Consider the following 23,059-nt stretch of genomic DNA (forward strand, 5'->3'; position numbering starts at 1 on the left):
GCAGATCTGAGCTGAACTATCAATGATATTAAACCTAGAGGAAAATAGAAAATCCTCTAGAATCAAGCCCAAGCAGTTGACATTTATGTTCCTGGTTAGCTCTATAATCAGAAAAGAATTGTTGTAATAACTGCAGATGAAATCACCCTATACACTATTACTCCTCATAGTGAGGCCCTCAAGTCAGCAGTGTCAGCATCACCTGGGAGCAAATATAGAAACATGGGCCCCACCCCAGATCTTTTGAATCCGAATCTACATTTTCACAAAGTTCTCAGTGATTCTTGTGCATATTAACATTTCAGAAATGCTGTCCTGTCCACAGCAGCTGGGCCTGTGAGGAAATGCCCAAGTGCTTAGCTAACATCTGTCTCTCCACTTGTATCAGTCACCAATGACCTCCGCCCTCCACATCGCTAAATTCAGGAAACAGTTCTCAGCCTCAAAACCTATCTGCAGCATTTGACATGCTTGCTTCCTTCTTGAGAACACTTTTCCATGTGGCTCACAGCGGGTTGCAATCACCCTGGTTTTCCCTCTCACTGGCCACTCTGTCTCAGCATTATTTGCTGGGTCCTCTTTACTTTCCTGACCTTTTAACTGTGGAGTGTTCCACAATGTAGTCCTTGGACCCCATGTATCTACACTGGCTCTTTCGGTGATCTCTAGTTCCATGGCTTTCTACACCATCTATATGCCAATGACTCCCCTCTGTTTATCTTGAGACTTACATCTCTCCTCTGAATTCCAGACCCAGAAATCTAATGGCCAACTTGAAAACTCTACTTGGATGTCTAATGAGCATCTCAAATTTAACATGTTTAAAATCAAACTCCCAATCTTCTCTCCAACACCTGCTTCTCCACTTAATGGGAACTGCATATTTGTGTACATTGAGTAAAAACCTTGGAGTCATCATTGAGTCCTCTCTTTCACATCACCTTTCCAATCAATCAGCAAATCTTATCGTCTGTATTTGAAATATATTTCCAAAAGTCCAATTTAAAAATGGGCAAAAGATTCGATTAGGCACTTCACCAAAGATCAAAGAAGCCACAGAAATGGCCAACATGCATATGAAAAAATGCTCAACATGGTTAGTCCTTAGAGAAATACAAATCAAAATCACCGTGATCACTATTGGAACTAATCGAACAACACTTATGTGCATATATGGAAATAAAACTCATCGAAAATCAAGCAGGTAGGAGAGAAGAGGAGGGTATGAGTAAATTCACACCTAACAGGTAAAATGCACACTATCTGGGTGATGGGCACACTTAAAACTTTGACTCAAACTGTACAAAAGCAATTTATGTACCTAAAACGTTTGTACCCCCATAATACTCCGGAAAAAAAAAACCACCACAAGACACCACTTTACACCCACTTGGATGGCAATAATAAAAAATATGGAAAATAATGAGTGTTGATGAGGATGTGTAGAAATTAGAGTCTTTGTACAACGCTGGTGGGAATGTAAAATAGTGCAACTTTGGGAAACAGTTTGGCAGTTCATTAAGAAGTTAAGCATAAATGTACTATACAACACATCAATTCCACATCTTGGTATGTACACAAGAGAAATGAAAACATACATACATTCACACAGGCTCATATGTGAGAGTCCATAACAACCCTATTCATAATAGCCAAAAAGTGGAAACAACCCAAATGTCCATCAACTGGTGAATAAAGTTAAACAAGATATGGTATAGCCATTCAAAAAAATACTATTCCATAATAAAAAGGAATGAAGTACTGATACATGCTACAACATGGATGAATTTGGAAACATTTACTAACTGAAAGAAGCCAGTTACAAAAGACCACATATGACTCCACTTATATAAAATGTCCAGAATAAGCAAATCCATAGAGATAGAAAGTAGATTTATGGTTACGTGGAGCTGGTGGTGGGAAAGCGGAGCCACTACAGATGGGCACAAGAGATCCTATTGGGATGATAGAATTGCTCTAAAATTGGATTGTGATGATGGCTGAACAGCTCTGTAAATCTGCTCAAAAATCACTGAATTGCACCCTTAAAACAAGTGAATTTTACTGTATGTAAACTCTATCTCAATAACAGTGTTCAAAAATATCCACAATCAGATCACAGATTATGTTCTCTGCCACCATCCTGGTTCTAAGCCAGCATCCCTACCTGGATAGCTAATTGTCACTTTGATGACTATTTGTCATACACATACAACTGCTAAGTGGTTGCCTGATTTCCACTCTTGCCTCCTAAATATATTTCCAACACAACAACCAAAGTGATCTTGGGAAATATGCAAATCAGATCATCATCCCTTTGCTCAAAACTGTTGGCTTCTGTCAGAGAAAGACAAAGTTCTTACAGTGGCCATTAAAGCCTCATTAATCTGCTCCCTCCCCCCTTACCTTTCTGAGCTCTTGGCCTACTACATCCCCCCTTGCTAGAGACTGCACTCAGTCACACTGTTCTGCTTGCTGCTCTTTGACCATGCTAGGCACACTCCTGCCAGGGGGCCCTTGCACTGGCTGTTGCTTCTGCTTGGAATGTTCTTACTCCAGATTCCTAATGACTTAACTTACCTCTCTCCAGCCCTAGTTCAAATATCACCTTGGGCAGTGAGGCTTTCCCTGGCCACTTCCTACGTTCCTAAGCACCGTTTCTGTTTTTCTTTTTTTAATAGAGCTTATTCACCACTCAAATACAATGCATGGCTTTTTTATATTGTTTGTTGTCTGTCTCTTCTCACTAAAATGTAAACTCCATGGGGTCAGAGATTTTTGTCATTTTGGTTCACAGCTTATCTCCAACCCGCAGAATAGTTTCTGGCACACAGAAAGCCCTCAACAAATATTTTTCAAATGAATGAACCCAAGAAAACTGGAAGAGCCAGGAATATGACATATCAAAACATACAGATATTTATGTAAAGTATTAAAAATAAGTTCAGAGGGAGTGATTGTAGTTTATGACAGACAAAACAGTTTGAGAGTGGAAAGAATGGAGAATTGGAAAGAAGACAGCATTTTTTTTTCCAGAATATTTTGGAGCTTTTCTTCTTCATGTTATAATACACAGTATCTTTAAGTAAATGTCACATATACTATAAAATCTTAGGCCATGTATGCCTAAATCTAATATAATTATCTAGTTGTATTATACTTTTTCCCTTTTTTGTGGGTCATTTTCTATTTTAGTGTTCTATAACATTGTCACAGAAATAAAGAAAAAAGAAAAAGAGATCAAAAATAAAATTCGATTTGTTCATTGTTTTACTTGCCAGAAGAGCCTGCAAATATTTAATAAGAAATATAGGCCGGGCGCTGTGGCTCACGCCTGTAATCCTAGCTCTTGGGAGGCCGAGGCGGGCGGATTGCTCAAGGTCAGGAGTTCAAAACCAGCCTGAGCAAGAGCGAGACCCCGTCTCTACTATAAATAGAAATTAATTGGCCAACTGATATATATATAAAAAATTAGCCAGGCATGGTGGCGCATGCCTGTAGTCCCAGCTACTCGGGAGGCTGAGGCAGAAGGATCACTCAAGCCCAGGAGTTTGAGGTTGCTGTGAGCTAGGCTGACGCCACGGCACTCACTCTAGCCTGGACAACAAAGCGAGACTCTGTCTCAAAAAAAAAAAAAAAAAAAAAAAAAAAAAGAAATATAGTTAGTTCTCACCAAGATTTATTGTTAAAAAAGAAAAAGAAAAAAAAGAGAAATATAGTTAGAAGAGGTTACTAAATTGTTTGTTGTTGTTGACTTAATTATCCATTAGCATGTATTACAGACTGTACTTGCCTATATGTTAGCAATTTTAGAAGTGGCCCTTGGGAAATAATTTCCCCCAAATCATATATATAAACACTATTTGCAACTTACAAGTCGTTTTTTGCAAGTTTATGTGAATTTATTTTGTGTTGCAATTCAGTGGTTTTTAGTATTTTCACAAAGTTCTTCAATTATGATCATTATCTAATTCTAGAATTTGTCATTACCCCAAGAAGAAACCAGGTACCAGTTAGCAGTCACTCTCCATTCCCCCCTCCCTCCAGCCCCTAGCATCCACTAATCTACTTTCTGTCCCTATGGATTTGCCTATCCTGGACATTTCATAGAAATGGAATCATACAATATGTGGCCTTTTGTGTCTGGCTTCTTTCACATGAACTGTTTTTTTTTAAACTCAAGAAGTAAACTATATTTTACTAACCAAAGAAACTGTACTGACCTTTAGTTAAAGTGCATCTTTAACTGAATTTGCATAAATAACTTGACATTTATACTTGTCGCAATTATACTCCTTCAAACATTTGTGTCAAAAATTATTTTTGATTAATCACATGCAAAACTTGACATTTTGAAAGCAAAATACTCATTGATAGCTACAAGATAAAAAGGTCACAAGATTTTTATTTTTAAGAAAAAGGAAGTAAGAATATTTTCCCCTAATTTCTTAATTTATTTAGCAAAGAAGAGTTCAATCAAATTTCATTACTAAAACCATCATGTTTAGTAAGGATGAAAGTTAGGAATTTTTAGCAAGTTGGATCAATTTTTTTCTCCCCTATATGTCTCCTCCCAAACACACATACTGGTGGTATAAAATTATTGTATAAAATATGTGACATAAAATTATTTGATTGTATTTGATTGTATGGCTTGTTGAAAAATAGTTCCCTCCCTACACAATTCCATTATATCTCTAGGCTAGGGAATTCCATACTTAGCCCATCCTATGAACTTTCTCTATTGTATCTCTCCTCTATCTTATCACTGCTTTATATTATTTGTGGACATGTTTTTCCCTTTAATTGTCCATCAAGTTCCCTGTGCAGGTCTTAGTTATGTTTGTATCCCTCAAAGCCCCAAGGTTTAACTCTGGGGTTGGTAGATGCTTAATGCAATTTTTACAAAATAGATTTTTACTTAAAAGTAGAGTGGAATTTCAATATGAGCATGTTTCAGCTGTGTGTATAGCTACCCCACACTTTAGAAGCACTGCATCTAACCTTAATAAATCTGATCAAACCCAATCTCCAGAAAAGTAATTTATTCAAAATAAATGTATTTCATTCATGCTATAGAATTTGAAACTTACCAGATTAAATACAACAAAGTCCTGTGTCATACAAGTTGTGTTATATTGTATTATTTATTGTTCAAATATTAAATGTCATGCCAGTGGGTGGATTCTAGGACACCACATTCCTCAGATCAGGCTCTGCCATATGATTTGCACTGCCCCTCCTGATTATACAGCCCAATGTGTGACTTCCTTTGGTTAATGACATATGGGAGGGAATGATGAATGTCACTTCTGGGTGGTGCTTTAAGAGCCAGCACGGGTTTTATTTTGGTTCCTTTTCTCTCAATATATCAGATTCACAATATATCAGACAGAGGCTTATCCAGACAGAGGCTGAGCTTCATTAGCTTGGGTCCAGAAAGAAGGTGACATGGAATGGAATCACAGTTGACCCATATTGGACACCCAGGTGAGAAATAAATCTTTGTTTTTGAAGCCACTTAGATTTTTTTTTTACCACAGTGTAGCTTAGCCTAAGTTGACAGATGCGTTGTGTTAAGAGAGATGTGATTCCACTTGCCTGTATTTATATTATAAATTACAATAAGCTTGGACTAGATGATCTATAAGATACATTTTAACCTTGTATTACTCAGCATTTGTAGTTGCAAATAAAGGCATCAACTCATTATAATTTAGAAAATGAATTTATTGGGGAGATACTGGATATCTCTTAGAGTCAAGGCTGGAGTATTGAGTTTGAATGTGGGTGGGAACCAAAGGGAACCCAGAAGGCTGAGGCTTCGCCAAGGGTGGACCATGAATGGCTTAAGATGCTGTCACTGTTAGGTATTGGATACTGCTATTGGCACCATTGGTGGTCATTAAATACTAGAGGCCACAACTACTTGTGCCAGAATGAACTCTGAGCTAATCCAGCATCTGTGTGTTGTTGCCCAAGACTCAGATCTTCAAAGGGAGTATCTGATTGGCTAGTCCTGGGTCTCGTGTCTTTATTTTTGTTGCCAGGGTACTGAAAAAGCAAATATTTTTCCTTTGGGACTTTTATAATGAAAAGACTCACAAAATAATTGATTCCCTAAACATCAGAAGGGTCTTCAGATGCTAAGCAAATCCTGCTCCCTCCAAAAGACAAATATCCCCTGCAAACTCTTAGAAGGTAAACAAACTTTACAACTGCTTACTAAGTCATGCTGCCCTTTATGAGAGTATAACATAAGTAGTGTAGTATAAATGGTTGCATTCTAATGGAAAGTTTATGTGATGGATGGACATATTCTAGTCCAGTGCTGTCCAACAGAATTTTCTGTGATGATGGACATGGTCTATACACTGTCCAATAGGTTAGCCACTAGCCACATGTGCCTATTGAGCAGTGGAAATGAGGCTAAGATGACTAAGGAACTGAAGTCTGAATGCAATTTACTTTTAACTGGTTTACATTGAAATTTAAATAGCCACATGAGCATAGTGGCTGCCATATGGGACAGCAGAGTTTAGTCCAGTTTAGGCACTGTACCTAATTTTCTCCATGAAGGTCTTTACATTTTTTGTGTTAGATTTATTCATAAGTATTTTATAATTTTGTTACTAAAATTGTTATCTTTTTATTGATAATTGCCTGTGTTTTGTTGGTTGTGTAAATGGAATTTATTTTTGGAAACACTTTTTATTTAGCCACCTTGTTAAACTCTTTTAATCATAAATTTTTGATAGAGTGATTTGGATCTTTTTCTTGTTTTAAAGGGAATACTTATAGCTTTTAATCTTTAAGTTGGGCATGGTGGCTCACACCTGTAATCCCAGCACTTTGGGAGGCCAAGGTGGGAGGATTGTATGAAGCCAGGAGTTTGAGACCAGACTGGGCAATATAGCCAGACCCTATCTCAAAAAAAAATGTTTAGAATTAAAAAAAAAAAACCATTAAGAATGATTTTGGTATATGTTTTTAGTAGATATTTCTTATGAAATTAAGGAACTTCCCTTCTATTCCTGGTTTGCTAAGAGATTACTTATCATGAATGGGTGTGGAATTTAAGTGAATGCATTTTTTTCACCTGTGGAGTTCATTACATTTTTTTTTCCCCTTTAAACTGTTAATGTTAAACTACTTTGCATTCCTGAGATACATCCAAATTATTCATAACAAATTAAATTCTATTGTTTTGTTTTATTAGTCACTTTTTCCTGCCTTTTTGCATGTCTAACAATTTTTTATTATATATTGGACATTGTATATATAAATGAAACAGAAATGCTTCAGATAATGTCTTCCACCAATGAGGGTTCCCCTTTTCTCTATTAGGCAGATAGGATGAAGGATTTATTACTTTAATTCAATCAGAGATTTAGTTTAGGCTGAGTCTGGCTGCAGCTGTGGCCAGGATCCTGCACTAGCTTGGATTATTTATGCCTATGTGGAGGGGGACGGGGGAAGGGTGGGTGACATGAGAGGGTAAGAAGTTGGTTATGTGAGGGTGATGGTGGTCTCAGGTCATCCACCAAAAAAGTAAAGAAAGCCACAAAAGGGCATCGGGTATTCAGACACATGACAATGGGAAGGCTGGAAGAGGAACACCTCAGCATTACTATCCTGACTTCTACAAGCAGCACAAAGGTTTTGAATATCTGTATAGATTAGGGAGGGCTATGTCTGAAGGAAATAGTTGCCAAGAAAACTGGATTTTTGTCTTGCACTAACCATTGTAGCCTAAGGCAAAGATTACATTGGGAGATCTTATGAAGGACTTTTAAAAGTTGCTTAAAATTGCTTCATTAAAAATTTTTCACTTATTGCTCAAAAGAACATTATAAAAAGGAACTCAAAATTTTAATAAAAACTACTCAGAATCCTACTGCTATAATTCAATTGTTTTGATTTTCCTTATTGCTTTCCATTCTTTTGTTTATAAACACTTATATGCACAAATGCTCATACAAACACAAATATACCTTTTACATAACTGTAACCATAACGCGTATGTGATTTTCCTTGTATTGCCTTTAAAAGTGAAGTTCTGTTTATCACTCACATTCATCAACAAATCAGTAAAGGGATTAAATTCCTCACTTCATTCCTGAATTTAATGCCTGTTCCATTTTGCTATTTTTAATTAACAGAGTTAAGCTATGTTTAGAGTGTGGCAGAGAAAGAGTAGCACAATTCAACATGCACATATTATTTTTAAGAGAATATGTTAGATCTAATTATGGCTAGAGAAACCATTACAATTTCAGTTTTTCCACCAATTATGAAGATTTAGTATTAGTTTGCACATTTTCTTTATCTAGAAAGATTTCTTGAAAGCTGCTATGTGCTAGATTCTTAGTGAACTGCTGTTGACTCAACTCACACCATTCTTCCCACAGCCTTTCCCATTGCTGCCTGATCATCCTTGGGGCTCGGCACACATTACTTCCTCATTCTTTCTCTGGTATCGTCACCCTGTCTTCTCACCTACTTCACCTGTTTGTTTTCTTCCAGGTTTGAATCCATTTTGTAACTACACATTAATTTCATTGCTTATTGAATGTCTCCTCTACTCTTCTCTAAGCTCACTTAGGAAATGGACTGAATCTATTTTATTCACCAACATAAGGTCATATGATATACAAAAAGCTGGTAGATGGGAGCAAAAATGTAGAGGAGTGTGGTAGTCCTCAGAGAAGAGGGATTCCTCCTGTGTCTTGTTTACCACTGTTTTCTCAGTACCTAGCACAGTGTGTACACTCTGTGATTTTGTTGAATAAACATTAACATGAATTGACTTTTCATTTCGTGTAAATCTTAAAATCACCCAAGAGAAGAGAGTAAATGTGTGCCTATGCTACAGGCATTGGAGGGGTTTGGGTTGGTGTGTGGTGGTTACTCACAAGCTTGGGAGGTGTGAGTTGTGTTACCTTCTGACTCCCATGTCCCCTAACTTCTGACAGTGGATAGGTTGAGGGAAGGAAGCATGTCAGCGGCTTTTGACTCCCAGGTTGCCATTTAGCATCAACCATTGGATAGAATTCATGGGCCTCATGAAAGAATACATGGTCTATAGTGGTTGAGGGTCAGAATTTTCATTTGATCACATCAACCTGAGACTGGAAATTCTGAACTTTGCTCACTGATGATATGTAGATTAAGGATGATGCTTCCATTCATTTTTTTGCCTTGGAACTCCTTTTAAGCCAAGCAGTGTAGAAATCAGATTTCTGGTATTTCTTCATATATTAAAATTTTATCTGACTTACGGATCAGTATTAGAAGTTCTATATTAGTGTATATTAGTGCAAGAAACAAGCTGAAGTTAGTTTCTAGGCAAACCAGACAAGTGTGACATTGGTTTGAAATATTGAAAAATGTATATATTATATAAATATGTAAGTATATAAATAAATGCATTATTAAATATTTCAACATATATTCAAAAGTTATATTATAAAAAATGTTCCCTCAACCAAATTGGGACTTTTCTTCCATATACTATTTAGTAATATTCTTTTTTACTTAACATTATATGTTGCTATCTATTTTCACTCTGACTTTACTTTAAAGCCAAATATAATGGATTTTGAGTTGCTTTTTTTTTTTTTTTTTTGAGACAGAGTCTCGCTTTGTTGCCCAGGCTAGAGTGAGTGCCGTGGCATTAGCCTAGCTCACAGCAACCTCAAACTCCTGGGCTCAAGCAATCCTTCTGCCTCAGCCTCCCGACTAGCTGGGACTACAGGCATGCACCACCATGCCCAGCTAATTTTTTCTATATATATATTAGTTGGCCAATTAATTTGTTTCTATTTATGGTAGAGACGGGGTCTTGCTCTTGCTCAGGCTGGTTTCGAACTCCTGACCTTGAGCAATCCGCCCGCCTCGGCCTCCCAGAGTGCTAGGATTACAGGCGTAAGCCACCTCGCCCGGCCTTGAGTTGCTTTTGTACATATTTTATGCTTCCCCTCCCCGTCCTTAGTATAAGAACATCTATATGAAATTGTGAACAAATCTGTTATTTTGGCCAATGACTAGGGGAAAATATCAAATTTTTGATTATTTAAATATATGATTTAATGATCAAACTGCCTACTATTGAGTTCTGTGTTTTTTCTTATATGTGAAAAGTATAAGCAATTCAGTTATAACCAGTATTTGTTGTACCCAAGTCTAGGGGCCACTTATATGTAGCTTTTCATTGCAGGTGCCAGAGGTAATTTCTTTCAGACTCCAGCTTGAAATGGGATATTAACTTCCAGTGCTCATAAGTAGGTGTCATTTAAAGAAAAGAATCATTAATGTGTAGCAACCTTGACCTCTTTCTTTTCCATGAGTGATGCATTGATGTTTACAGAATATAAAGAAAATTTTAATTAGATGAAGGGAGTCAAACTAGGTCAGTTCTTAAATGTTTTCATCAATAAACAAGTTTATGGAGCAAGAGAGATAGAAACCATCTATCCAACTTATGTCAGCTTGATAAGCACACACATCTAACAACAAAAATTCCCCAGTCTTGCCCTGCAGAGAAAAATCTTTTGACCCACTCTACTCTTGCACTGAAAAATAAATTAGGTGAAAAAGTGAATAGTGGAAGAGATCAGAGCATATTAACATTCTTAAATGTTGGTTGGCTAGTATCCAAGTAACAGTTATTTCAGAAAAAATTATTAATACTTTCCTTATTCTTTCTGCAGGTGGTGTGAGCTACATTCAGATATGTTCAAATGCCTCCTTACATTTTGGAACAGCCTAGAATCACTTATAGGACCTTCTTAGATCTTTTTTTTTTGAAAGCTCTTGGATTTCTCAAGGCTTACTTTAAGATACAATAATTCTACCACTTCTAAATCTGTAAAAAGAAATTATAAGTATTTAATTTATTTAAAAAAAGAGTAAACAAAAAAAAAGATACAATAATTCTATAAGAGCACTTGTTAATAGCTGGTTGGTACTAGCATAGATAAATTCCTGTTCTATCAGTCCTTTTTTAAAAAATTTGTCTTTCTTTCTTTCTTTCCATTAGTTCTGGACTATGATTACGACATGTATTTTTCTGATGGCATTTCATTAATGACGCTGTAGATTGCTTGTTGTAATTTGGCCCAATGTACAGGACACCATTTTTTCTGCTGAGAAATTAACTGTAATGTTCGTATTTGCTTTATTGGGTAGTTTTAATTATTATATGTTTTAAAAGGTGAAAGATCTATATGACCTGAAGAGAAGCCTATTATATATTTTAAAACAAGATAACGAATATCTCTTCTTCCTCCCTATTTTCAACAATTTGTATTTTATAAATCTTTACCCATATTTCCTCGGGGAAATAACCTGCTGGTAAAACATATTAAATAGATTTCTTTTGATAAGAAAAATTCATTTAAGCTCCAACTATAATGCAATCTTTATTACATGTCTTATTTTCAGAAGTATTCTAAAATTGTCTTTTGTAACTTGTGAGATGATCTCTCAAATATAACCTTTCTAGTGCTAAATGAAAAGTCATTACCTGAATATGTCTCCCCAAAGAGCCAAAATTATTGTGGGCCCCAAAATCATAAAAGTGAGCTCTTTCTCTTGGAAAATAAACAAACTAAATCTACCCCACCATATGTATTGAAAGGTCACTTAGAGTCCTTGCTGCCTCCAGGGGCCTATATCATAGGGCGCATGCGCTCAACTGCATCTATAAAGCGAGGAATTAATTTCTCCAATATCACCTCTAGCCACTACTGCTTTATATTTAGAGAGGACAGAGGCAGTATTTTAACAAGTCTGAAAGAAAATTTTAAAAGCTTAATTTACAAATTCTCGTTATTCCACGACGTCACAACTGTTTTCCTTTTTTCCTCTACCTGTTTATTTGTCCGTTTGCACATTCATTTTTTTCTCACCGTAATCACGACATCCTGTGATCATGCTCATGAGATCTGTTTATTTCCACCTTACCTAAACTTTTCAAAATAACTATTATTTTGTGCTTGGACACGAGAAACCGCCGACCCGAGGGCAAACCGCGACTCAGCCAGGACTGTCAGGCAGGCTGTGGGTGACGGCGACGCGCACCGGACCCGCGGGCCCCGCCTCCCCCGGGTTCTGCTCCCGGGGTCTCGCCCCAGGCCCCGCCCCACCTCCCCAGGCCCCGCCCCGGCCCGTCGCCATGTTGTTTCCTCTGCGCTGGACGTGAGCAGCTGGAGCTGGAGCGGGGCAGCGCCACCGCTGCCGCCTCCTGCCCGCCAGGTCCGCGGCCCTCTTTCTGTCCTCATTGCACCCACACGGGCCAGCCCGGAGTTCCCGGGGCGTCCTCTGTGTGGCCACGAGGTGAGCGGGGCTCGGGACTCCCGCCAGGGCCGGGCGAGGGTTCGGTCGGGCAGCGCAGGCCTCAGGGACTGATGGGGGGCGGCCCGGGCCTTCGGCTCCTGGGCCCCGACGCGCTCCAGGGTGGCGCGGGTCACAGGGCCACCCGGGGAGAGGGGTCGGATTGTTCCCCTGCCTTCTACTGACTGACGCAGGAGGAGAGACGGGTTCCCACACCCACCGACTCGGGGAGAGGGACAGACACACCCAAACACTCGGGAGAAACACACACACATCGGGGGCAGAGAGATACTTAAAACACCCCGGGAGGGTTATTAAAAACCCCAGATATTCAGGGGAGAGGTGGAGAGACGCACGCGCGCGCACATACGCACACACGGAGAAATGTACCCGGTCACCTGGGATCACACGTAATTCACCAGACTTTCCCCCAACCACTCGGAGACACCCACGTCCACACATCCCAAACCAAACCCTATGCGCGAATAATTAATGTAGGAACAGCAAAGACACTCTGAAGTTCTACCTGGCTAGCTGAACGTTTCCTTAAAGTCTTATGATCACTCAGGTGAGGCGTTTGGACCGAAAAGCCAATCCTAGGGGCTGCGGGCAGTTTGGAGGCATTATCTGATTCAGACACTAGCTAGGGTTTCAGAATTGTTCCCTTTCTTCCAACTTAGTAAGTAAAAAGGCAAGATGAGTGTTTTAAGTGCTGAGCAAATACTTGGTGGAGGTATTGTGTTGTGTATGTACGCGCTTGCGCGCGCGCGTGTGTGTGTGTGTGTGTGTGTGTGTGTGTGTGTGTTTTGAGATAGATTCTGGCTTTGTCGCCCGCGGTAGAGTGCAGTGGCGTGATCATAGCTCACAGCAACCTCAATTCCAGGGCTCAAGCGATCCTCCTGCCCCAGCCTCCCGAGTAGCTGGGACTACAGGCGCCCGCCGCGAAGCCTGGCTAATTTTTCTATTTTTAGTAGAGACAGGGTCTGGTTCTTGCTCAAGCTGGTCTCAAACTCAGGAGTTCAAGCGATCCTCCCACCTCGGCCTCCCAGAGTGCTAGGATTACAGTCGTGAGCCTCCGCACCTGGCCCTTTTGGTTTTTGTTTTTAAGCGATGACACATCCCGTGACCACAGTTCTTTTGAGGAATAACTCTTCTGCTAGTTTCCAAATTGGCACGTGACTGCAATCTTTTCATGGAGTTTTTGCGTCCTGATAAAATCTTTCAGCAGAATTTGATTGCTTTCTTTGTTTTTCGTTTTTTTTTTTTTTTCGTTTTTTTTTTAAATGTGTTTGTCTTTCCTTCTGTGGCACCATTGTAATGGAAAATCCCTACATTGCCTTTAATCTCAAAAGCTGCCCAGTGGAGCAAAACTAGATGAAGGAAACTCACAACTATTCAGTTAGAAACTTACTTTTAGAAGCTTATATCATCACTATTTGCCTAGGACTTTAGTATGTTATTTAGATTCCCAAAGTTAAGACAACGGTGTGGCCATCTGGTATTTTCCATATTCTTGTGTACATTTTAGTAAATTCTTGGTGCTTATGCTAAAATGTTTCTGGTTTTCTGCCTTATTTATTTTGGAAACTTTTGTGATTTGGGGATATTTTTGTTTTATTTGGAATGTTAGAGTAGATGGGCAAAAGTTAAGTAGAACATTATTGGCCTTGATTCCAGGTTGTTTTTTTTTTGTCATAAGTACTCCTGGTTGAGAAACCATGTTCTTGGAGACAAGGGAAATAAATACCTTAATGCTATTCCCTCTTTTCCAATTTCTCTCTCTCTCTCTCTCTCCCTTTCTCTCTTTCTCTTTGTTTCTTTCATCTATCTCAACCACTTCTTCTATCTAGAGTACTCTGGGGGCCTGAAGATAAATTCCTTTGGTTTTAGAAATTATTTTTTTTATTTTAACCTGCCCTCATTTCTTACCATTTATTGGGCACTAACTCTGACAGTGAATGTTCTGTGGATCTAAAGCCTGTACATACATCATTTCATTTAATTTTCAGCATTCCTGCAGAGAATTTACTGGGGCATAGGAAGGTTGGGTCTCTTTCCCAAGGTCACACAGGTGGTGAGGAGGTGGAACCTGGATTCAAAGCAAGTCTGTGATTTTACAATAGTAGTTCTTAACTGGGGGACAATTTTGTCCTCCCGGGGCATATTTGACGATATCTGGAGGCATTTTTGGTTCACACCTGGGGACAGGAGAGGTGCTACTGGCATCTAGTGGATAGAGGCCAGGAATGCTGCTAAACATCCCATAATGTACAGGACAGCCCCCCACAACAAAGAGTTGTCTGACCCAGAATGCCACTAGTGTCATGATTGAGAAACCTTGCATTAGAGCAGTCTGTGTAACTCCAGAGCTATGTTTCAACTGCTTCTGTAGTTCTTCAAATACAATGTTGTTTTCCTATTTAGGATACCTCATCGTTTTAAGAGTGAGCAGGGGGAAAATTCTCTTGACTAAGAGGCATATTCATTTGAAAGATTAAGGAGTGAGCAAATAATTTCCAATAACAATCCATTTTTGTTTTAAGGCAAAAATGACAAAAAGAACATGAGAGCTATGCAGAGCCATTGGAGTGGACTTAATGAGTTTAGTTTCTGCATTATTTCAGTCCTCTGGCCAGGCAAGGTAGCTCATGCCTGTAATCCTAGCACTCTGGGAGGCTGAGGTGGGAGGATTGCTTCAGGTCATGAGTTCGAGATGAGCCTGAGCAAGAGCAAAACCCCATCTCTACTAAAAACAGAAAAAATTAGGTGGGTGCGGTGGCCCACACATGTAGTCCCAGCTACTCAGGAGGATGAGGCAGGAGGATGGCTTGAGCCCAGGAGTTTTAGGTTGGCTGGGCTAGGCTGACTCCACGGCACCCTAGCCCAGGCAACAGAGTGAGGCTCTGTCTTAAAAAAAAGAAAAATAGTCCAGTCCTCTGAGCAGCCTGTCAAGCACTGATACAAAGGTACTGGTGAGAAGGGCAGTAGGGAGTCCTGATCTTCCTGAAGCTTACAGTTTAATCATAAGATCCGGTTCTGACATCATCCTAGAACAGAATTTATTGCCTGAGCTACTCAAGGGCAGGTTAAGTGTTCATTAAAAAAACAAAACAGGCCGGGCGTGGTGGCTCACGCTTGTAATCCTAGCACTCTGGGAGGCCGAGGCAGGCGGATTGCTCAAGGTTAGGAGTTCAAAACCAGCCTGAGCGAGACCCTGTCTCTACTATAAAAATAGAAAGAAATTAATTGGCCAACTAATATATATATATAAAATTAGCCGGGCATGGTGGCGCGTGCCTGTAGTCCCAGCTACTCAGGAGGCTGAGGCAGGAGGATTGCTTGAGCCCAGGAGTTTGAGGTTGCTGTGAGCTAGGCTGACGCCACGGCACTCACTCTAGCCTGGGCAACAAAAGCGAGACTCTGTCTCAAAAAAAAAAAAAAAAAAAAAAAAAAAAAACAAAACAGCTCTGCACCCGGCACAGAAGTACCAGTGTCATGGCGTTACTGTGGGCAGACTTAGATGAAATAGGGAAAACTTAATGAGTTCTTTGTAGTTTTGTATGATTAACTATGTGTGAATATTTACAAGACTCAAATTGAGAAGCCATTCTTGTTGAGCATAAAATTCTCTCTTACATTTAGCCTCACTAGGCAATAGTTATACATGCATTTTGTCATTGAAATAGAGAAATGGTGACATTTTTAAAAACGGCTTTTGCATAATTTTCTTTCTGGTGTTTTCCAGCCTGTTTTCTCCTTGCCTGTCTCAGACCAGGCCTTTCAAAATATGTGCTACTTCATTCTGGTGGCAGAATTAACTGTTAGGTAAACTCTGGGCGTGTGATTGATTGAGAGGAGCAATCAAAATGGGCTGGATCTCTATTAGGCATCACTGTGTAAGTGTTATTCATGCAGTCAGCATGGCATCTTTTTGTTGGTTTTGTTTGGTTTTTGACTCATGCCAATGCACGGTGTTAATAGATTTCTCTGCCTCTTATGAGGAGTTGTCTATGGGGTAGGGGGATGCTGAATTGCATATCTCAAAATGATTGCTAGTGCATGGGATCTAACAAAAGTGATGTGTTTTATTCTGGAAGGGTCCATAGAAATTGGTGCCAGAGTCATCTTGCTCCACTGGCCAAGTTAGGTTACTACATTTCTTTCTTGGAAAATGAGACGGTTGTACTTTATAATCTCTAGGAGATTATATGATACCAAGTAGAGACAGCAAATTATTAGCTTCCAAGTAGTTCTTCCCAGTCAGTTTGTTGGTTAAGCAGCAGGAGGAAATAAACCAGATGGAAGTGTATGTGTTTAGGCAGCGCGTCTAACTTGAAAGCTATCTAGATAATAAATTTGTTGGGCAAAAGCAAGCATAAGAAAATAAGACTCATGACTAAGTAGGTCATCAACAAAGAGTGTTTATTAAGGAATTTTTGTGGAGGGGTGGGGATGAACTCACAAAATGCTTCAGGAAGTTTGGTGGAAAGTAATGATGCAAATGGAAGGCCAGGCCTCCTCCTAAGGGAGGAGACATGGAGCCACCGAGGTATGTAGGTAGTGGGAGGTGAGGCTGGGGGCAGTCCCAGGGAGCCTGGCGTTGCCCAGGCTAGTTAGTGAACTTGGAGGAGACATCTCTGTTTCTCACGTGACTTTTGATACTGTACATGTTGTGAAGTGTGCTCTGGGTATTTCCGCATTCAGGATTTTTCCATTAGTTTTTGTTAATTTTTGACCATGGCAAGTTCAGGCTTTAGAATGCTGTTGCTTATCATGGACAAAGAGAGGGCCACTGGAGGTAAATAAATGAATGTAAGGTAACAGCTAGATCCATATGGGGTGGAGAGAGATTGGGTGTGTATTCTGGAAAAAACAGAGAAGTAAAGCAGGCAGTCCAGGCTTCACAGTCTGGCTGTACTGAACCCAGCTCATTGCCATCTCTGGAGTCTGTGGATACAGGCTCCACTTTTGTCTTAGGCCTGATGGGCTACACATGTATGCTGTTTGTTGGGATGGAGAAAGGGTGTAGAACAACTTGATACATTCATTCCATTGCTGCATTCTTCATCCAAGCATGAAGGATAGCAGGACAGTATGAAGGAGCTGAACTAACTATTGTATTTTAATTCCCAGTTATTGTGAATTGGATTAGGTTTTTGGGTATAGAAGCTAAGGTAATTTCCAGAAGGTTAGTCCTCATAAGAGTGGCTGTGTTATCAGTGTTAGAGAAGCCAGGAAAAAAAGCCATACAGACTTCTGTTTCTGGAACTTGTTATGTAGAACTCTAACAGATAGGAGTGTGTAAATGATTCTAACAGTTTCAAAAAAAAGTTAGAAATCACCAACTGGGCTACTTATGCAGCTGAGTGACTGCTCCAGTCTGTGCACTTTCACACTTGTGTATTTGCTGGATATACCTGAAAACACATACGTAATGTAGTTGGAAGTCAGAGTAGAGCTGCTTGAAGACCATAGGTTGATGAATGCAGTGTTCTTTGGAATGAGTTCTAGTATTCTTAAATAAAATTTTTAAAATAGTTGTTGCCAAACAAACAGCTGCCACCCTCATAATCCACATTAATTTGCGTCCAGTAGTTGATTTTTATCACAGCAGTCCTGGAAAACCCAGCTTCACAAAGATGTGATGTCATCGAAAGGAATGTGGTACGGGTGGTGTGATCCCATGTTGAAACTCAACTCCCTCAGGCAGTACCCTACAAATGTTGAGTATCTGTGTTTCTCTAAAAAATTAACAGCAGCCTGTCCTGGCTCTGAATTTGCCATGATTCTCTGGGGCATCTTGGCATACAGTTTGGGAATCTCAAGATTAGAAGTGGTGCTTTTGGTTACAGTTTATGGAATGCAAGGTTTAGCTGTAAGGAGGCAAGACATCAAAGTTGGTTTTTAATTTTCCACCCCCTTCCAGTACCTTTAAGTTTTGCTCTTGGGCCCCTTATTTCCCCCAGAGCTAATCTTGCAGTTTGGGTATCTACCTTTTTTTTTTTTTTCTTTTTTCTTTTTGAGACAGAGTCTCACTCTGTTGCCTGGGCTAGAGTGCGGTGGCATCAGCCCAGCTCACAGCAACCTCAAACTCCTGGGCTCAAGCAATCCTTCTGCCTTAGCCTCCCGAGTAGCTGGGACTGCAGGCATGCGCCACCATGCCCAGCTACTTTTTTCTATTTATTTTTAGCTGTCCAAGTAATTTCTTTCTATTTTTAGTAGAGACAGGGTCTCACTCTTGCTCAGGCTGGCCTCGAACTCCTGAGCTCAAATGATCCACCTTCCTTGGCCTCCCAGAGTGCTAGGATTACAGGCATGAGCCACCGTGCCTGGCTGGGGATCTAGCTTTTTGGTCACCGAGGGGAGGGACGGGCAGAGGAAGGAAGCCACAGTTCAGGTTTCCTAGGCACCCTGTCCCTCCATCCTCGCTTTTCTTAATGTTTGCTCCCTATTTACTGATCCAGTGGCAAAAGGGGGTGGTCTTGAGGTCCGGAGCATTTTGGAGACGCCCTCGAGGTTTCAGCCCCTGCTGTCTCGAGAAGCCTCAGAAATGCCCATGTGCTGTTCAGTTCTTTTTCAGCTCTGTGGTAGGAATTGGCTTTCTCATCATTGGCTGCTTCTCCCCGCAGTGGGCTCTGTTGTCTCCACTTGGTCACTACTGGACCATTTGCTTTCCGTGTTCTAAATTTTGTTGCTGTCTTGCATCTACAGTTGTTCCTTCTTGGTGTCTTTATTGGGTTTGTGCACGTTTTAGTCTTTTTTTGTCCTCTGGTGGGAATGAAGATAACACATGTTTTACCTGCCCTGTTTAATTAGACCTGGGGAAGTTATTTAGTCTTGGTGAACTTCCATTTATCAATCTATAAAAAAGATGGGTAGATAGTATCCAACTTGCACGTGATTTTGAAGGTGTTATATGCCAGGTACCTAACCTAGATATTCAGTAAATGGTGGCTGCTAATGTTATTACAGTGATAGCTTTTGTTATTTGAGCAAACAATACAATGACAATATGTAGGGAGGGAAGTGGACACATTTCTTGTGTGGATGAATGAAATGTGTAAGAGAAAAGAAGAAAGAGATTTTGGAAATGGGGAAAATGATTAGGTTGGTTTTAGATATTTGAATTTGAACTACCAACAGGGTACCAGATGACCATATTATACAAGGGGTTGGAAATTCTTGTCTGGCTCCAGCATGTGAGAGGGTGAAGGTGGACTTTAGTTTAGGAGTTACTGGTTTTTATAGCCCAGGAAGATGTTGTTTGGGAAGAAGGGCTTCAACTTTGTGAAATACCTTCATTAAGAGCTTGTCAGGAAAAAGGGAGCTGTCTAGGTTGAAGAAAGATAAGGGGGTGACCGGGGAGAGAAAGCAGAACCTATTGTCAGAGTAGATTTATGGGTGATTAAGTAAGAAACATTTTCAAGAGGGTCACTGTCAGGCTCTTTAGACCTAATAGAGGTGGTAATGGGTAGTGAGTCCTGGGTGAGACTTGAAGGTCCCACCAATGCCTCTAGCTAAATGTGTGATACTGTGTAAGACACCTTCCCAACTGGGCCTCTCAAAGACTGAGTAGCCTTCTAAGATTTTAGGTCATGTATGTCCAGACAGATGGGTACACCTAGAGAATTCACTATCTATTCGCTGGGCCTCAGGTGGAGATATGGGTCAAACTTGAGGGTATTTCTAGAAACATACACAATGAAGTCCTAAGGGAAGCACTTTTCTCTGTATTCACTTTAGGGCTGCATGTGCCTTAGGGCATTCAGATGAGGACTGAGAAGAAGCCATTGGATTGGCCATTAAGAGGTCTCTGGTGACTTTGGTGACATTCAGAATAGTGGAGGGGTTGGGAGCTGTGTGTGTAATAAAAGCTGAGTGGAGGGTTAATGGGGCTCGGAGGCAGATGGCGACATGTGTAGTGAGGGGCAGAGGAAGTCTGGGCTTGGAAAGCTTTTCATGAGAAGAGTCAGTTTCAACACTTTGGTAAGAGCAAACTGAAGCATTGACAGAGCAGTGACAGTTCCATGAGATAAACTGAACATTATGAAGAGTTGCCTATAGTGCTCTTAAGGTTTTTTTCTCACTTTGAGCTCGTGACAACTTCCCTGCGAAATGGTATTTGGGAGACTCTAATCTAGTTGAGTCCTATATACCAGACACATAGTTGATCTCTTTAAATATATCATCTTGGGAAATCCCCGCTCCTCTAACTTAACTTCTCTAACAGTCTAGAAGTTATTTGCTGTGGCTTTGTGCCTTGTGGACAGTGTTTGTATGCTAGCCCTTCCCTGAGTTGTTCACCAGCCTCTAGCCCTGGCTGCTCTAAATTAGAAACACTCGATTTCTTATCTACTGGAAGAGAGGCATCAGGACATTGTAGATCATATTTGGTTTGTGTTTTGCTGCCTTAATATATTTTTCTAACATATTCAAATTCATTCCTTTCACAATTTATGTTCCTGAAATACCCAGCTGTAATTCCCAGTATTCTTATTTTGTGACTATTATCCATTTCTTTGTGTTTTAATTCTATCTTTCAAAGTGCAATCTTAAACTATCCCCGCTCTTTTATTAATTGTCAAGAAGCATTTTTAAGTGCCTTTTCCAGATAAGTGCCTTATTACAGGTAGATTTGTACTTAGTCCTTAAAAATTAAACAAAACAAAATTAGACAAAGAACAAAACATTATCCTCACTTCCCAGGATCAGCAGTTTCCCATGAGTAAGGCTGTTCACTGAGCAATCACAGTTTATGGTTAAAGTGTAATATTCATAAACTCTCATGGTTGAGGCAGGGAAAGGGGAAATAGTGATGCCAAGTAAGGACAAAAAGTCTTGAGGGTGTTGTGAGCTATACTTATGGATCACATGTAACATATGAATGATGCAGACATGTAGTCATCATTTCTTGTGGTCTGAACTCCTTAAAGAATCTGATGAAACCTTTTTGACTCTTCCCAGAAGAGTCAGAAACCTTTTGACTCTTCCCTCAAGCACACAAGCTTCCATCCATACTCTATCATTTCACATGTGATTCTAAGGGGTACATTTTCCCCCTGAAGCTCATTCATGGACTCCCAATTAGCCACCCACACTCTAGGCCTGCACTGTCCACAGTAGCACTGTCTGAACAATTTTTAATTGTTTAATTGCTAGCCTCATGTAGCAATTTAAATTTGAACGAATTAAAATTAAATAAAATGGAAAATTCAGTCCCCCAGATGATCTATTCATACTTTCAAGTGCTTAATAGCCACATGTGGTTAGTGGCCACTGTATTGGACAGTGCAGATACTAGAACATTTCCATCATTACAGAAAGCTCTACTAGATCCTGCTACATTAGGCTTTCAGTACGGTTTAAGAAAATTTAGTTCCTTGACTAAGTCTGTTTTTTTTTTGCCCTCCCCACTTTCTCTCTTCCCATTCCTACTCCCCCTACCACTATTCATGATTATTTAGCATACCTAATTACAGAGGTGCCTTGTTTTAAGAAAAATGTTAACATATTTTTAAAAGTTAAGTTAGGTGCTTCATCTTCAAAAAAGAGTACTTATTAAAATGAGTTCTTTAATAGGGGAGGTACTCTGACATAGTGATAGTGTAGTTTGATTTACACAGTTCTTTTCCTTCTGTACCTGCCTCTGTCTCAGAGGTTATAATACTCAGTGGTTGACCAGATATGCCTACATAATTTATTTCATCTGGCAAGTCTTGCCTCCATCTTGGTTTATTCCTGTGGTATTTTTCCACACTATTTTGCTTACTTCTGTTTTTTGGTCAACTTACTGTAGAGCTAACACCCATTTAGACTTAATGACTTTCCTTGACCTGCTTCTTGCTTATACATTTCAGCATGACAACCAAGGAAGTCTTCAAAAAACAAACAGTGGAACCAATTAGGCTGTTAAGTGAGATACACCTAAATTAAGATATAAGGAAATAAATATAGCTCAACTGAAAATAGAAATAATTTTTGAGATTATCTATGCTTTTGCTTCCCTGGTTAATTTCTTTGAACTTCAGTTTCCTAAGCTGTGAAATGAAATGAAGTGGTAAGTGGTATGTATGCCTCTAATTAGGACATGCAGGGTGAATGCACAGGGAACTTGTGAATTTGACAAGAAGAAAAAATATGTTTCTAAATTTAAAGTGTGATAAATTCAACTGAAGTTTTTGGAAGTGAGAACTGGTCAAGGGGTTACAGAGTATGTGTTTCAAAATCTGTAGTTTTGAGAAAGGCAGTTTGCAAATGGAGCCTACTCCCTTTGGCAGCTTATTAAGGAATATAGTAATTTTTCAACATTTGCCAGCTCTCTGTTGCAGTCAATCAATAGTACTTATTTTAAAGTGGGTTTCCCGTTAGACTTGCAAGTAAGAATCAATTTTTTTGTTCTGTTCCACATATTTTAATAGACCTCAAAAATAGAATGGGGGGAGAACTGATAGAGAAACAAAGAATTGTAAGTACAGAAAGAACAAGTAGAATAATAATAGAATAAAAAGAATAAAGGAGGAAGTAATTTACTCTTTGTTCTTAATTTAGCATTGATTTGCACCTCACCATATGTAGCACATTGTTAAGAAGTGGCAGACCAAAAGGACAAAAGGAATGGATGGCATGGGGTGTTGTGCATCCCTCCCAGGGAGTCAACAATGTTGTAATTCTTGGAAACAGACACATACACCACAGAAGGTGATTAGGGCATAAGCAAATGAGA

General features: G+C 39.7%; 1 protein-coding gene across 2 annotated transcripts in view; it reads left to right on the plus strand.

Moving 5' to 3' along the window:
• The first annotated feature begins 5,368 nt into the window (after positions 1-5,368).
• The window catches only part of RAB9A (RAB9A, member RAS oncogene family), a 29,963-nt gene continuing 12,272 nt past the window's right edge, over positions 5,369-23,059 (plus strand). Inside the window, exon 1 of one of the 2 annotated variants that reach the window (XM_012784811.3) lies at positions 5,369-5,490. The gene's annotated coding sequence lies outside the window, so the exon portion shown is untranslated. Of the gene's footprint in view, positions 5,491-12,153; positions 12,340-23,059 lie in introns of those variants that run through there. The other variant, XM_012784810.2, reaches the window with a different exon arrangement.

The sequence above is a fragment of the Microcebus murinus genome, chromosome X, assembly GCF_040939455.1.
Source record: "Microcebus murinus isolate Inina chromosome X, M.murinus_Inina_mat1.0, whole genome shotgun sequence".
NCBI lineage: Eukaryota > Metazoa > Chordata > Mammalia > Primates > Cheirogaleidae > Microcebus > Microcebus murinus.